Source organism: Euprymna scolopes, chromosome 22 (genome assembly GCF_053919585.1).
Source record: "Euprymna scolopes isolate OS-2025 chromosome 22, ASM5391958v1, whole genome shotgun sequence".
NCBI classification, from domain to species: Eukaryota; Metazoa; Mollusca; class Cephalopoda; order Sepiida; family Sepiolidae; genus Euprymna; species Euprymna scolopes.
The window spans coordinates 16,497,536-16,511,987 of record NC_136503.1 but is presented as its reverse complement, the minus strand read 5'-3'; the positions used below and the strand labels follow the sequence as shown (position 1 = coordinate 16,511,987).

General features: G+C 35.6%; 1 pseudogene; it reads right to left on the bottom strand.

Annotated features, from left to right (window-relative positions):
- Window positions 1–6,295: 6,295 nt before the first annotated feature.
- LOC145244224 (U11 spliceosomal RNA) lies at window positions 6,296–6,442 on the bottom strand (annotated as a pseudogene).
- Window positions 6,443–14,452: the final 8,010 nt, after the last annotated feature.

The following is a 14,452-nucleotide window of genomic DNA, read 5'->3' as shown; positions in this document are numbered from 1 at the left end:
TTTAATTTATAGTTTTTCTTATAACATAGCAGGTAAAAATGAAAACAAATATATCATAACATGTAAATAAAACTTCATACGAAACAAAGGCAAACTGAGAAATAAATAACTGAGACTAAAATTTGAAAAGTGTAGTTTATTAATGTAAACAAATTTACATTTTCAAATTTACATTCGTCTGAAACATTAGTCAGAGGATAACAAATCCTTTTCGACTGAGGTAATTCTTGCCTTTCACAATCTTCAGTTATACTTTATAAAATCAACTGTGTTTTGCTTTGGCATACTCTATCTAACTCATTATTTAATTATTTTATTTATTTAATGATATTAAATGAATCGCCATGTCTTGCTGCCACACCCAGAGTCTACTAGCAAGCATCTGATTGTACCATTGGATCACCACACTCTTCAGCACATTCAGTTACACTTTGGTGTTGATATTCAAGCCGACTTTGAAGATTTGAGGGGGCATGATGTGGTCCTCATTTGAAACTACACAAAAGACCTTAATCGTGTCTAGAAACTTCGTTGAGCTGTACCCTCAAGCGTTGAACTGTCATGGTTTATATCTTGAGAGTGCTGGCAATGGTCCTGTTGTTGTAATTTGGCCTGGTAGATAGTATGAGATGTACAGCAGCACATCTCTCATCTCGCTTATTGAACATTATGTTACTTTTAGACGGTCTGCAACAAAAAGAGCAAACTGGTTTGCATTAAACGAACATGGAATAATGTCTTTTCTAGGGGGACAATTTTATCGTTCCACAGTGTGTGTGTATATATATATATATATATATTATTTTCTATAGAGATTAGCCCCGGGGGTTCGGCATTGCCTAGGTTTTTGGAGGTATGTGTTGAGAAAAAAAATGGTAGTAGGCAGGCAGGCTCGAACCCGTACCGTGAAGGAGGAAAAGAACGTGACAAAATATCAAGCGTGACGTCTTGCTGTTGCGCCCATTGCCAATCCGGAAGTGACGAATATTTAAATTAAGGCTAGTCAATCGAAAAGAGGGGGATGACTTCCGAAAATATCGGCTAAATAAGCGACCCACTTTGTAGAAAAGTACCCAGTTGAGAGTGAAGGAATTAATGTTTTTAGCCAATTCTTCGATATTTGAAGTTCGAAGCGTCGAGCTTCAAAAGGATACTGATCTCGTGAAAATCTATCGCTTCTGTCGAAAGTTTTAGGCAGATATACATGTTTTTCGTTTCCTAAAATATAGTTTAAGTAAAATAATTTGTTTGGGAGTATTGTTTAAACCAATTTAAGTGACTGAAATAGGATTTGACAAATATTTTAATAATGTGGGATAAAAAATGGAAAAGTTCAATCAAACGCCTTTAAGTAACTTTGATATATAAAAAAATCAGTTACTTACAGGAGAGAAGACACACTAACAGAAAATAATATTAAATAGTTTAACACTTCCATTTTTATTATAACTTATTTAAATATTGGTCAAATCCTTTTTAGGGTTACCTAAATTGGTTTCAACATTACACAAAAAGCAACTTATTTTTGTAAAAAGAATCAAAAACCTTTTTATCAAAGACAGATAGACCTCATGATTTTATTATACCGGACCTGTTCAAACTGAAACACACTTATCAAAATATTCTTATGTGGATCTATATTTAAAAACAAAACCTTGTTAAACTTTGTTACATTTTTCCATTCTATGGAGGTCAGGCGCAAACACAGACTCTATCATTTTATTATATCGTATTTATTCAAACTGAAACATCATTTTCAAAGTATACTTACGCGGATTGATATCAAAAGTCTTTGTCAAAGTTTGAGGCATATTTCGATTCTTTGGACGCCGGGTGCGAAGGCAGACCCCACAATTTAATTATATCATCCCTGTTCAAGCGGAAACATACTTATCAAAGTATCCTTATGGGCATCTTTATCAAAATCTTTTGTAAAAGTTTTTGTTTTTAGTTTTTTTTATATTTTATTTCCAGTCTTTGGGTATGAGGCGCGTACGGAGACACCACAGTTTTTATAAACCACTCCTGTTCAAAATGTAACATACCTAGTTTTTCTGCTTGATATATCTTCTAATATCTTCTATCGTTGTATGTGGTCAGGTTAGTATAAGAGTAAACCATGTATGAGCCTATTCGTGCACATACGCACAAACAGACGTTCAGCTTTATATATATATATATATATATATATATATATATATATATATATATATATATATATATATATATATATCTTCTTCCAATTACGGAATTTCTTTGGATTTTACTTGTACAAATGGAAATTCTTTTAACTTTCTTGAAGTTTTACATTTGGATTTTACCGTCACTGGATTTTTTTATCTTCCACCAGACTATCCATTAATGTGTAATCACCTTTTTCTTTACCATATTCCCTCTGCTTAACTTATTTTGTTTTCAAGTAAGATCTTTGACTTATTTGTTGTTTCATCAAATACTTCTGCATGCAAAATCCTATCCTGCATTTTGCTAATTCCTACCCTCTGATGAGAAGGAGAGTATTTCGTCGAAACTCCGCGGATTAAGGACTATCCATTTATCTAGTGTTTCCTTTTCAGATTAAATATCTTTTTAACTCATTTCAAAGTGTTTTTTTACATATTTCATTAACTGTTAGCTCATATATATATATATATATATATATATATATATATATATATATATATATATATAGGGAGAGAGAGAGAGAGAGAGACAAAAACAGAGACAGAGAGATATTATATGTATTAATTATTACAGGTGGTGTTTCTATGGTGTGAGAAGGTTATATATATATATATATATATATATATATATATATATATATATGTATGAATGTATGTATGTATGTATGCATGTATATATATATGTGTGTGTGTATATATATGTATGTATGTATGTATGTATGTATGTATGTATATAATCTCAATTAATAAATTACATAACAGAACACACTCATTTCATTTCTGTTACACACCTATATTTGATTTTTTTACAGACATATTCTGTCCGGAAAGAATATTAAGTGCGTTCATCTCTTTTACAAACGTATTAACGACTATATGACGCTATTAAAAAAAGTCTTCCTCTCTTTAACAACACAAGCTCTCCTCCATTTTTTAATTTCTGACGTCTTTTTCCGTTTCTGAAATAGAACAGGTTGCACATGAAACACTTTCAAATATTTGTACTGGTGTTTTTGTTTTCTTAATCTCATTCTTTCAGCGGAATTCTTGGAATAAAGACGAAACGTTGATGAACGCATAACTCGGTTTGTTCCTTTTTATTCTTTTATTTCTCTAATTTCAACCATAACACATTTACCCCTTAATCTCAATACTATGTTAAAGACAATATATATTCTTATATATCATACTATATATAGTAAACTTCTCCTTATTTATGTAGAATTCATTAAAGCTTCACCCAACTCTATAATTCCTCTTAATCTTTTTCATCCCTAACGAACCTTACGCTAGACGCTGCATCCCCACCATGCTACCTAGCACCTTCTCTACTCTTCTGATGAGAAGCGCTAGGTTTCGAAATGCCCTGGCATAAAGAGTCCCTTCTATCCCTACAAATTTTGCCTGTATTCCATTATTCAATAAATGATTCATTCTATATCTACCTATATATAGTTTTATGTCTTCATTCAATTCTCTTGTTGTCCAATTGTATAAGCTCCAATAATTATTGTTGAGCTTGGCATTATCCGGATAAGTCTCCTTTTGTGGAATTGATCTTTCTCTTTTCTCTTTTACTAAAAGCTATATATATATATATATATATATATATATATATATATATATATATATATATATATATATATAAGTGAAATAAATATATATATATAAGTGAAATTTTCTGTCTGTGTCTGTCTATGTGTGTACATTTCCCTACTTAACTACTATATCAATTTTCAGACTCGAGATTTGACATAAGGGGTGTTGGGAATTGGGAAAATCATTTTAATCGGTTTTCTGACAGAAATGTGTCTATCAAGAGATCAAGGTTCAACGTTTTGACCTTGGAAAACTCTACCAAACCTCTCCGCTAGTTTTGAGTCTAAACACTTGAAATTGAAGATGTAGATTACTTGGACATAGATCCAACTTTTTAATTTGCCAACTAGTATGTGAAAAGAACGGAGTTGTGAACTGGTGCATTGTTCTGGTTAAAATACTACTGACTCAATTTGAAATTCTGGCCTATTCTGACGGAATCTTTTTTCTGGTCTCCTTTAAAACCTCCATATGTTCACTGCTTGGAAACCCAGTGCATGTCGATCATGTCCATGCTGTAAAAAAGGGGGATCACCATAATTTTCTGGGTGGATTTGTCTGTTTAGGCTTCTTTGTCTGAGAGAGCCACTATGCTTTCACTGGTAACTCTGTCTCTTGGTTTCTGGGTCATAGCAGTAGATCCAGATTTCATCGAACCAGAGCAGAAAGAACTGCGGGGTTGAATTGCTCAGCTCGACAATCTCCTTGCTGTTATGACAACATCTTTCCTTCTGATCTTCTCTGAGCTCTCTGTGGACAAACTGTACACAAATCATTCCCCATCTTCAGTTCCTCACGAATAACTTCATGTGCAATACCCACATTCTATAGACACTGGAAATGTTTTCTCAGTCATTAAATCATTTCTCTCCGATAGGCTCATAAGGGTAGTGGTAGATGGACAAAAATCGGAGGCCTGCAATATAAATGCTGGAGTCCCTCAGGGGTCAATACTAGGCCCAACTCTCTTCCTGATCTACATACATGACCTCCCTAAACACATACTTCGTTGACATCTATGCTGATGACACGACCATCTACGGCAACACATCAAAGGCTGTAAATCACGAAGTTCTCTCTGATTCTCTCTCCTCTGATCTCGAGCGTGTGGTTCAGTGGGGGAAGATGTGGCTAGTTACGTTTAATGCATCCAAAACCAAACTGCTATCCTTACATCATCAACGCTCTGATCCCCAGCTGGTACCTTGGTGAGGCCCCGTGTTTTGACAAGCTTCTGGGGTTGACCTTTACTCCTGATCTGAAATGGAACACGTACATCAAGTCTGTTGCCATGGTCGCTGGAAAGATGGTGGGATCCTTCTACCGCTCCAGAAGATATCTCACTACTGATGCAATACTCTATCTATATAAAAGCCAAGTACATCCAAGGATGGAATACTGTTGCCATATCTGTGCAGGAGCTGCTAAAAACAGCCTATCCTGCCTTGACAGAGTACAAAATAGACTTCGTGGCTTAGGGGGGAAGCCCTTTTCTCTACCCTGCAACCTCTCTCCCACAGAAGAGACGTTGCGAGCCTATCCTTGTTTTATCGTTATTTCCATGGCAGGTGCTCGTCTGAGCTCCAATCCCTGGTCCCTCCTCGCCAATCTTTCACGAAAAACACCCGTCTAGCTGAATCCACTGTGAAAAATTTCCCCACTCTATATCTGTGCCTAAATCAAAACGGGGATTCCATGAACAAAGATTCTTTCTTAGAACTGCACGCCTGTGGAACTCTGTTCCGTATGCCTGCCTCTCTCCGGACTACAACTTGGATGTCTTCAAGTCCAATGTTAACAAATTCCTAATGAACCGCCCCCTTAATTAAACACTTCATCAAATCTCCACACTAACGTAATGTACTTGCAATAACCCTTATCCCTGAGTGGCTTCCGGGCCTTGATAAGTGGTGATCACTGTGTAAAATAAAAAAAACACGACGTTCCTTATTCATGAAATTCTTTACTTGTTCGATCAATTCTGGTGTTCTGACTTCCTCACAGACTCACAGACTTCCTGCCTCCTTTGTATCTCTTACGCTATTCAAAAATTGATTCTCAATTCATTCAAGATGGTCCAAAAAGCAGTATGACGCATTTCATACGTGTCTGTGGCATTTTTTTTTTCAAATTTAAAACAGAATTTTATTGCATATCGTCTTTCTAAAGTTTTCTTTCGTCCAGATTACAATTTTGAAATTCACCAGCTGTGATAATCAGGCTTTAGTTGTATGTATTCCAATTCTTGCTGTAGCTGATCATATGAAACTGAACTCAAACAAATTTGTCAGTCATCAAATAAGATGTATAGCAATAATATACTGATTTTATAAAGAGTCTACGATACGTTTAAATGTCTATACGAAAAATTCTGGAGACTTATTAAAGACAACTCGTTATATATATATATATATATATATATATATATATATATATATATATATATATATATATATATATATACGAGGTGCGTTCTAAAACAATGTCTTTGAATTCTGATTTTGTTTTCCATTTCGGGTGCCGTGCTTTAACTGAGCTACAGCTGCCATAAAGTGAGAAAAATTGCGTCTCCGAAATCTCTTGATAGCACTTTCGCCCAGACGCACCGAGAGGCCGACTAAGTGCCACTGACGGCAAAGTGATGGTGTAAGACACTTCATCGAGTCTGTATCAAAACACGCAATATATACATGTGAGGCCCGACTATTACCAATAATCAGTTTTGCTTGCATATTTTTAAAGGAATCAACAATAACTATCTCTGCAACTATTAAGATTATTTGCTCTCCAAACTCTACATTTTCGATAAATTATTCGCCCTAAAGAAAACAACACTACAACTTTTATTGAAAAATAAATTCAGATAAATTGATTATGTAGTAGCACTGACATCTATTCACTGTAGCCGCCTTCAGCCTCAATTACTGCCTTAATACAGGTCCGGAACTGGGAGTATGCCTTTTCCACAAGCTCAAGGGAACTCGGCGAATACTCGGCGAATGACGAGATCAGGTTGGTTTAAGTGTTATGCGAGGTCAACTTGTTGATGTTTTCAACGTATAACCAAATGAAGTAGTCCAGTAGGTTCATGTCAGAGGTTGCAGATAAGATAATAGGACCTCCCCTATAAGGCTACGGAATCTATTTCACCCTATGTCATGACAATGCGCTACTAGCAAGTCCTGCCCAGATGTGGCAACAGTACTCCATCTAAGGACCTACTTGGATCTTATACATGTAGAGAATTGCATCGGCAGTGAGATATCTATAGGAACGGTAGAATGATCTAACGATGTTCAGCAACTTTGGCAACTGATTTGATGTACATGTTCATTTTACATCATAAGTTGATGCAGTGATTGCAGGTGATTAAATGACTTACTGACTAGATGGTTTTCTAACGAATGATAAAAAAATATTTTTTGTATAGTTTTAAAGGTTAAAAACTTCAAAGACTATATATATATATATACATATATATATATATATATGTATATATATATATATGATTATTAAGATGGATGTAATCCGACGATATGCAAAAATAGATTGAAGGTGGAAGGACCTGAACGCTCAACGTTTCGCCCGAGCTATCCCTCTTGAAAAAAAACGTATAAATCGGATGAAACGTTGAGCGTTCAGGTTCATCTACCTCCAATCTATTTTTTATCATACATGCTCACACACACTCACACACACACACACACACACACACACACACACACACACATATATATATATATATATATATATATATATATATATATATATATCAGTTTTTAAAATGTGCTCCCTTTCTTGTTTTGAGCATAATTATAAGTGAAATAACAAACCGCCACTGTCGTATAAACAAATTTTCTAGAATTCCCCGCTAGATTGCAAACGAAATCTCCACATCTAGCGGGAAAACCGCTAAATTGGAAAAACTGGTCACGTGACGGCAAGCGGTGATAAATAATTGTCCATAAATAAAAAAAAAATTGCCTATCGGTACAAAGAAAACCACCTATTTATTATACAAAAATTAAGTATGATGTTATAATTAAAAAGAGATATATAAAAACACGCATGGGTACAGTAAACATATTATATCAAAATGTCGAAGCAATCATTTATTTAGTTATTTAGACTATTAATTACGAACGAACTAAGAGTTACATGTTTATATATAGATATATAAGTGACCTAATCGGTCTGTGGGATTCAAAACCCTAGTTTAGGTGTATTCCAATGATGACCTCAAATAAGGACCAAACTCAAGTTTTGTAATTCAGGTTTGTTGGCGTCCATGCCTCGTGGGAGCGGTGACGTTCTTTGACTAGAAAATAATTATATCGTCTCTCACATTCTGAAAATGCTAATATTAATTTGCTTATTAGGTTAGCTTGTTGGATAACATCATCCTAACGAGTGTAAAGATCCTACTAATGAGACATCAGCTCAGTGGTTGGATTACAACGCTCCTTGTTTGAGACGAAGTGGATACATTCCATAGTCGGATTTCGACACTGTTTACTTGATCTGTTTTAGCTAATAGACTTTCTTATGTTTGGTGCCGTTGCTCAAGTAGCAGAGTGTTTGCCTCCCATGCAAGAGATTTGGAACCTGACTTCGGATGTCTTTAACTGATGAGCCGCCTGAATGAAACGAAACTCGTGTCTTGAACTTCCGTTGTGCTGCCTCTCATAGCTCATGTGAGCTGCAAAGTTGTTTGACTGGAAATAATTATATAATTTTTCACATTCTGAAAAGTCTACTATATATGGGTGTGTGTATGCGTGCGTGTGTGTTTGTATTGATAAGATAGAGACGATTATTCCTTTCTAGAAAAAATATAAGATTACAAACACAAATTCCAACCATAAATTCAACATTGTTACACTACCTACCAATGCATTTTTTCCAGTAATTAGCAATCGATTTTATTCATTTTCCTAATATCCTAAAATATATCCGTCGGAAATAACTCTTCCAAAATAGGAATTGCTTTCACATTGTTTACAAATTCTACTCTTACTATCCCAGACAAAACCGGGAACTTTAATACATAATATAATTTTCAGAAAAGCACCATCCGTGTTTAATTTCTTAATTCTGTACATTTAACATTCGCTCATTACCACTACTCTACGTAAATACGCATCGATTATTTCGCAATCTATTAAATTCTGTTCATTTTGATTGGTCGTTCACATACAAAACACTTATCGTGAACTTAATAACATGGCGTCATCCAATCGTCCTAGTCTTATAACGAAAAGAATCGGTTAAGACAAAACTTAGAGTTTAATGAAAATAATGTTTAATATCCTCGTTTGTACGCTTAATTTTGCCTGAATGAGTGAAAGGAATATAATAACTAACATTTCCTAAAGAAACATATCATTATCAGTTATCAAATGGTTACTTATGCAGAATACGGACCGTGCTGAAATAATGTTATTATTTAGAAACCCAATATTAACAGAACTAGATGAGGGGTGACTTTTTAGTAGATATACTGTACTTTCACTAACAATTTAATACAGAAAAAACTAGCGTAATGAATTGAATTTAAATTTAGCATTATATATTAAAACAAGCACAGTCCGTTTGAGCACAAAAACCTGTCGCGATATAATATCTACACCAACGGAGCAAATCAGGATTGAATAGAACAAACAATAGGGTACTCCTTGCTTTGATTGCTTATTGCAACACAAAAAATACTCAGGAACAAAATACGCCGTTGGTCATGGCTGTCAGTGATCGATAGTTGTAAAGGCAGCCAATGCTCCCCGGCCCCCGCCAGTGTCCACCAGTGAATGTCACTAAACGCCAATAACCGCAAGTATCTGCCTCAAAACGGTAGTAACCGTCAGTGCCCGTTACTGTCATCAAATGGAAGACTGCCATCAACTGACAGTAACCATCTTCAAGAAGTACTAACCACCATTTACCGCTAATAACCGTCTTAATAGACCGTAAACAACAGTACTCGCCACTATCGTCCACTGATGTAAATAACAGTGCCCGAACATTGAACACAGACGATTTTATTTCCTATGAGCGCCGACACTGGTCACGATCGACCATGACCGATAGTTGCAGAGGTAGTCACTATCTCCCAGTAAATACAAGGAACCACCTCAAACCCCCATTAATCGCCAGTGATTACTAGAGCTCGCCACTGGCGTCTAGTGACAGCCATTGAAGATAAACAATTTCATATCTCAATGGAAATCGACACTGGTCATTGTAGTCATATCATAGAACTAATTTTCTACGCGCAAGGACTGTAACCCTTTGTCGTAGGAACACGAACAAAATCACCAGATAATCAATCCTCACAATATGCTCTAACAAACGCGTTTGATGTTATCTCGTATATATAATGTTAATAAGTCATTAATATAGCAATGCCTCGATTATAAGTGACTATTATATTCATTATTGTCATGACCGCCAGTGACCGACAGTGAACGCAGAGTAGCAATAATGACCGGCAGTTGTAAACGCAAGTAACCGCTTTAAAACAACTCTAACAGCAAGTAACTGCCAGTGACCATTAGTGCCACTAACACCAAATGACAGCCAGTGAATCCCAGTGCACAACAATACTCGACAACGCCAGACAGTTGAAAACAGACGATTTCATTTCAGAGCAGTTCAATGAAGACTGATACTAGTCATGGACAAAGACTTCCAGTGCTCATCAGTAAACACCGGTACTTGTAAGTGACCGATCTAAACCAACGCTAATCACTAATAATCAGCAGTTCCGACAATAACAGTCAGTGGTTTCCTCTAGCTGATAATGTAAAGCAATGCCAGACAGTAGATGCAAAACCATTTCATTGACAGTGCCTGCTATTCCCAAGTCGGCAGTGTCCGCCTCTGGCAAATGCCTCCATTTCTCTGACTTAACATTTTTTCGTTGTTATTCATAGTCAGTAATTTATGTGGCTCACATACAATAATGCACTAGATAATCATAGTCTCATCTGTTAATTACTCTTTAGTACGAGGGGTTTACTACTCTACGAATCTGCTTTATGTCATATTTCCACCGGTGAACGTCGGCACACAGACCCTGCTAATCTCACTTCCCCACCGTTCTCTATCTTTCTCCTCTCTCTCTCTCTCTCTCTCTCTCTCTCTCTCTCTCTCTCTCTCTCTCTCTCTCTCTCTCTGTTGATGTTTTCATATATCATTCTCCTCCAACTCTCATTGTTGGCTGCATGGACTTCCAAGTTTCTTTGTGTCAATATTGGTCGCTTAAAAGGGTGAATTTGACCTTATCTTTAACGCAGCGTTTTACTGCATCGCGAGGTCAGCTTCCAAATGGAAAATTCTGAGTAAAAGGCTTGCTTAAGTAGACGATTGTCAGGCATGTGGGCAAGTTCCTCGGCTTTGCCTATGCGTAAAGTACGCTTAAATATGATATTTTAATTTTAAATAGAGTCGTGATTTCAATAGTAAAAAAGTATTTATGTGCAAGCAGCTACAACCGAAACCGTAGCATTTAAAACTGGTGACATTACTACTGTATCAATGTGACACGTATATAAACTGCTTAAAAATTAAAAATTAAGAATAAACTAAGATAAATGTACAAAATGTCTAACAATTTTTTTCAATTTTAACCAGTTTAAGACCCATAAAAGAATGGTCCGTAAAAAATGCAATCGTTTGAAGCGCCTAGTGCTGCTCTGCGATTTAGTTTCGAAATAGATAGAGTTTGAAAATATGAAGACAGACAGATAGACATATAAGCTTTTATATATATATATATATATATATATATATATATATCTGTTTGTCTGTCTGTTGATCTGTCTGTCGTTCTGTATGTCTGCTGTATATATATACAGACAGACAGACAGATCCACATACATATCAACAGACAGACAAAAAAACAGATAGACATATAGCCGATTATATATATATATATATATATATATATATATATATATGGTTCCGATGAGGCAAAAAGAAAGTCCGCAGCAACATATTCGCTTAAAACCAGCTTAAATTATCGCCACTAAAATCAGTTTAAAATATGCACTAACAGACAACAAAGCATCTCTAATAGTAATTGTTGTTCTTTCAGGTTATACAACGTAAAATTTACTCCATATGCCACGACTCTCTCCCTTAGTTATCGTCAGGATCTCCACCTTTCTGGTTTATCCAATCGAGAAATCGGTCGCAGATTGAAATGTGATGAGAAAACAGTTCGAAAGACTGTGCAAAATCACCAAAACAATGGCAGTATTCGTGATACCCCTTAAACTAGTCGTACTAGAGTTACTTCTAACAGGTAAGACAATACTATCAAGATCCGCAGCCTAAGAAAAAGATTTGAAACGGCTCCCCAAATCCAACAACAGTGCAATCTTGTTAAAAAGTTATCTCTTTCTACTGTCAAGAACAGATTAAAGGAATTTAGTTTTCGGGGATATGTCGCAAGACGCAAGCCAATGATTTCTGTAAAGAACAGAAAGCGCCGTCTGGACTTCGTCGGATGCAATGAAGCTCATGACTCTTCATATTAGTCAAAAGTGCTTTTTAGCGACGAAAGCAAGCTCAATAGGCTAGACAGTGATCGTAGGCAGTAAGTCCGTCAGACGAAAGATGAAGAATTTAATCGTAGGTGCTCAGTTTCAATGTTGCAAGGTGGTGGAGGTTCAGTTTTGCTGTGGTATTAGTACCAATGGTCCAGGGTTTATATTTCTCTTGCAAGGTCGAATTAATTCGACCAAGTACATTAATATGTACTGAGCATTTTCTACCCTATTTTGGTCGGAATTTGGATGATAATCCCATCTTCATGCAGTATAACGCTCCCATTTACATAGTTGGCAATGTCAAGACGTTCCTGGAAGAGCATGATATTCCGTTTTTGGATCGGCCTCTACAATCTCCAGACCTCAACCCTATCGAAAATGTATGGCATTACATCAAACAACAGCTACGCAATGATAAAATTTAAAATTTGGATGAACTTTGGACAAAAATCAAAGAAAAGTGTGACGCCCTTTCCCCGGAGTATTGCTGCAGTCTAATTCAAGAAATTCACAAAAGATTGCAGGCTGTCAAATTGCAGAAGTGCTATGCTACTAAATATGTATTAGTTCGTTGTGTTCCTATTGTATTTGTGTTGCATTAATGTCCTAAATTTACATTTAAATAACAATTTTCCATTGTGCGGACTTTCTTTTTGCCTCCTCAATTTGAAGTTATTTGTTTAAATTGACGTGAACACTAGAATATTTCAATTAAAAGTCAAATATGAACAGGTAAAATTGTAGAGGAATAAAGGGCGAATCAAATGAGGTATAGGTTGTTTAAACAGTTACATTAAATTTAGCTTAAATCTGCAGTTTTTGGAAAAATTACAAGTGCGGACTTTCTTTTGTTTATATATATATATATATTCCGATTCCGGTTTGATTAGGGGCAAAAACAATCTTTAATTTTGAATGGGGCTTAAATAAGAGATAAAGAAGTGCAGATGAAATTAAGAAATCTGTATTTTGAGTAAAAATGGCAAGAAATTTTGTAATGATGTTAACAGAACACAAAAGAGGTTAAAAATGAAATTATGCAACAAATAAAATAACTAAAGTTACTCTTCCTCCTACTTGGATAAGTTTATTTTGTTTTAACTTATTTTAAAGCGTTTGTGTTCAAGAGAAATCGCCTGTTCACTTTGTTCAGTGAGAACGAGAAAAACAAAGCTGCTTATAAGCTGTGCAATAGAATCCTTAATAATCGCTCAAAAATTAGAAATTAAACAAAATATTGGCAGAAACACGTTTAATACATATCAATATTTGTGCGAAAATATAATGCTCTACCGGCATTTTGCGTAGTATTTTTTTAAATACATGGTGACCCCCCCCCCAAAAAAAAACGGGTCCCAACTATAATTAGCCCCCGTTTCTTAGTGTTTTGTCCGAATAAAATGAAACTTGGGTCATAACTAGTTTATTATATTCAAAACATCACATTAAAACACTAGGGTCTTTGGCATTTTTCTCCGTTCTACAGCATATGTTCTAGACAGCCTCTTTTGTTTTGTTTTTTTTTTTGGGGGGTCACCCTGTATGAGCTACATAAACAAATACTAGTTTACAAAAGTAGTGCTCGAAACCTCTTCGCAGCAATTGAGTGTCGGAGTCAAAATAAATAGATAAAAAAATGGTACTCTTTTCCTTTAAGGCCCGTCTCACGGCAAAAGATACTCACATGCCCTATGAAATTCTTAGGGTACATATAACACACTGTCATATATATTTTCCGTCGCAAATTAATTGTTCAGGAGATATTAATGTTTTTCCAATGGATTATGCGGAATCATTTGAAATGGTTCGTTACTTCTTATCGAAGACATGCTAGACATGCCTTGGACATGCGCAATGCGTCGAAGACATTCTGGGCATGTCCAAATCAATCACGCCGGAAGATTTTCAGTGGAGTATCGTTACTTGTAAAAATATGGCTGTCTGTGAAGGTTGTTCCTCGGATTACATCCAAACTATGTATGTTTGTTTGATTTTTTTTTTTTTGGTTGCTATTTTTTTAAAGTGTCGAATATTCTTTGGAATTCTTGCGAAAGCATCGTGTTCTACCGAGTACTGTGGCATGTGAAAATTATAGTAAGGAATGCACATTTAGGGAAAATA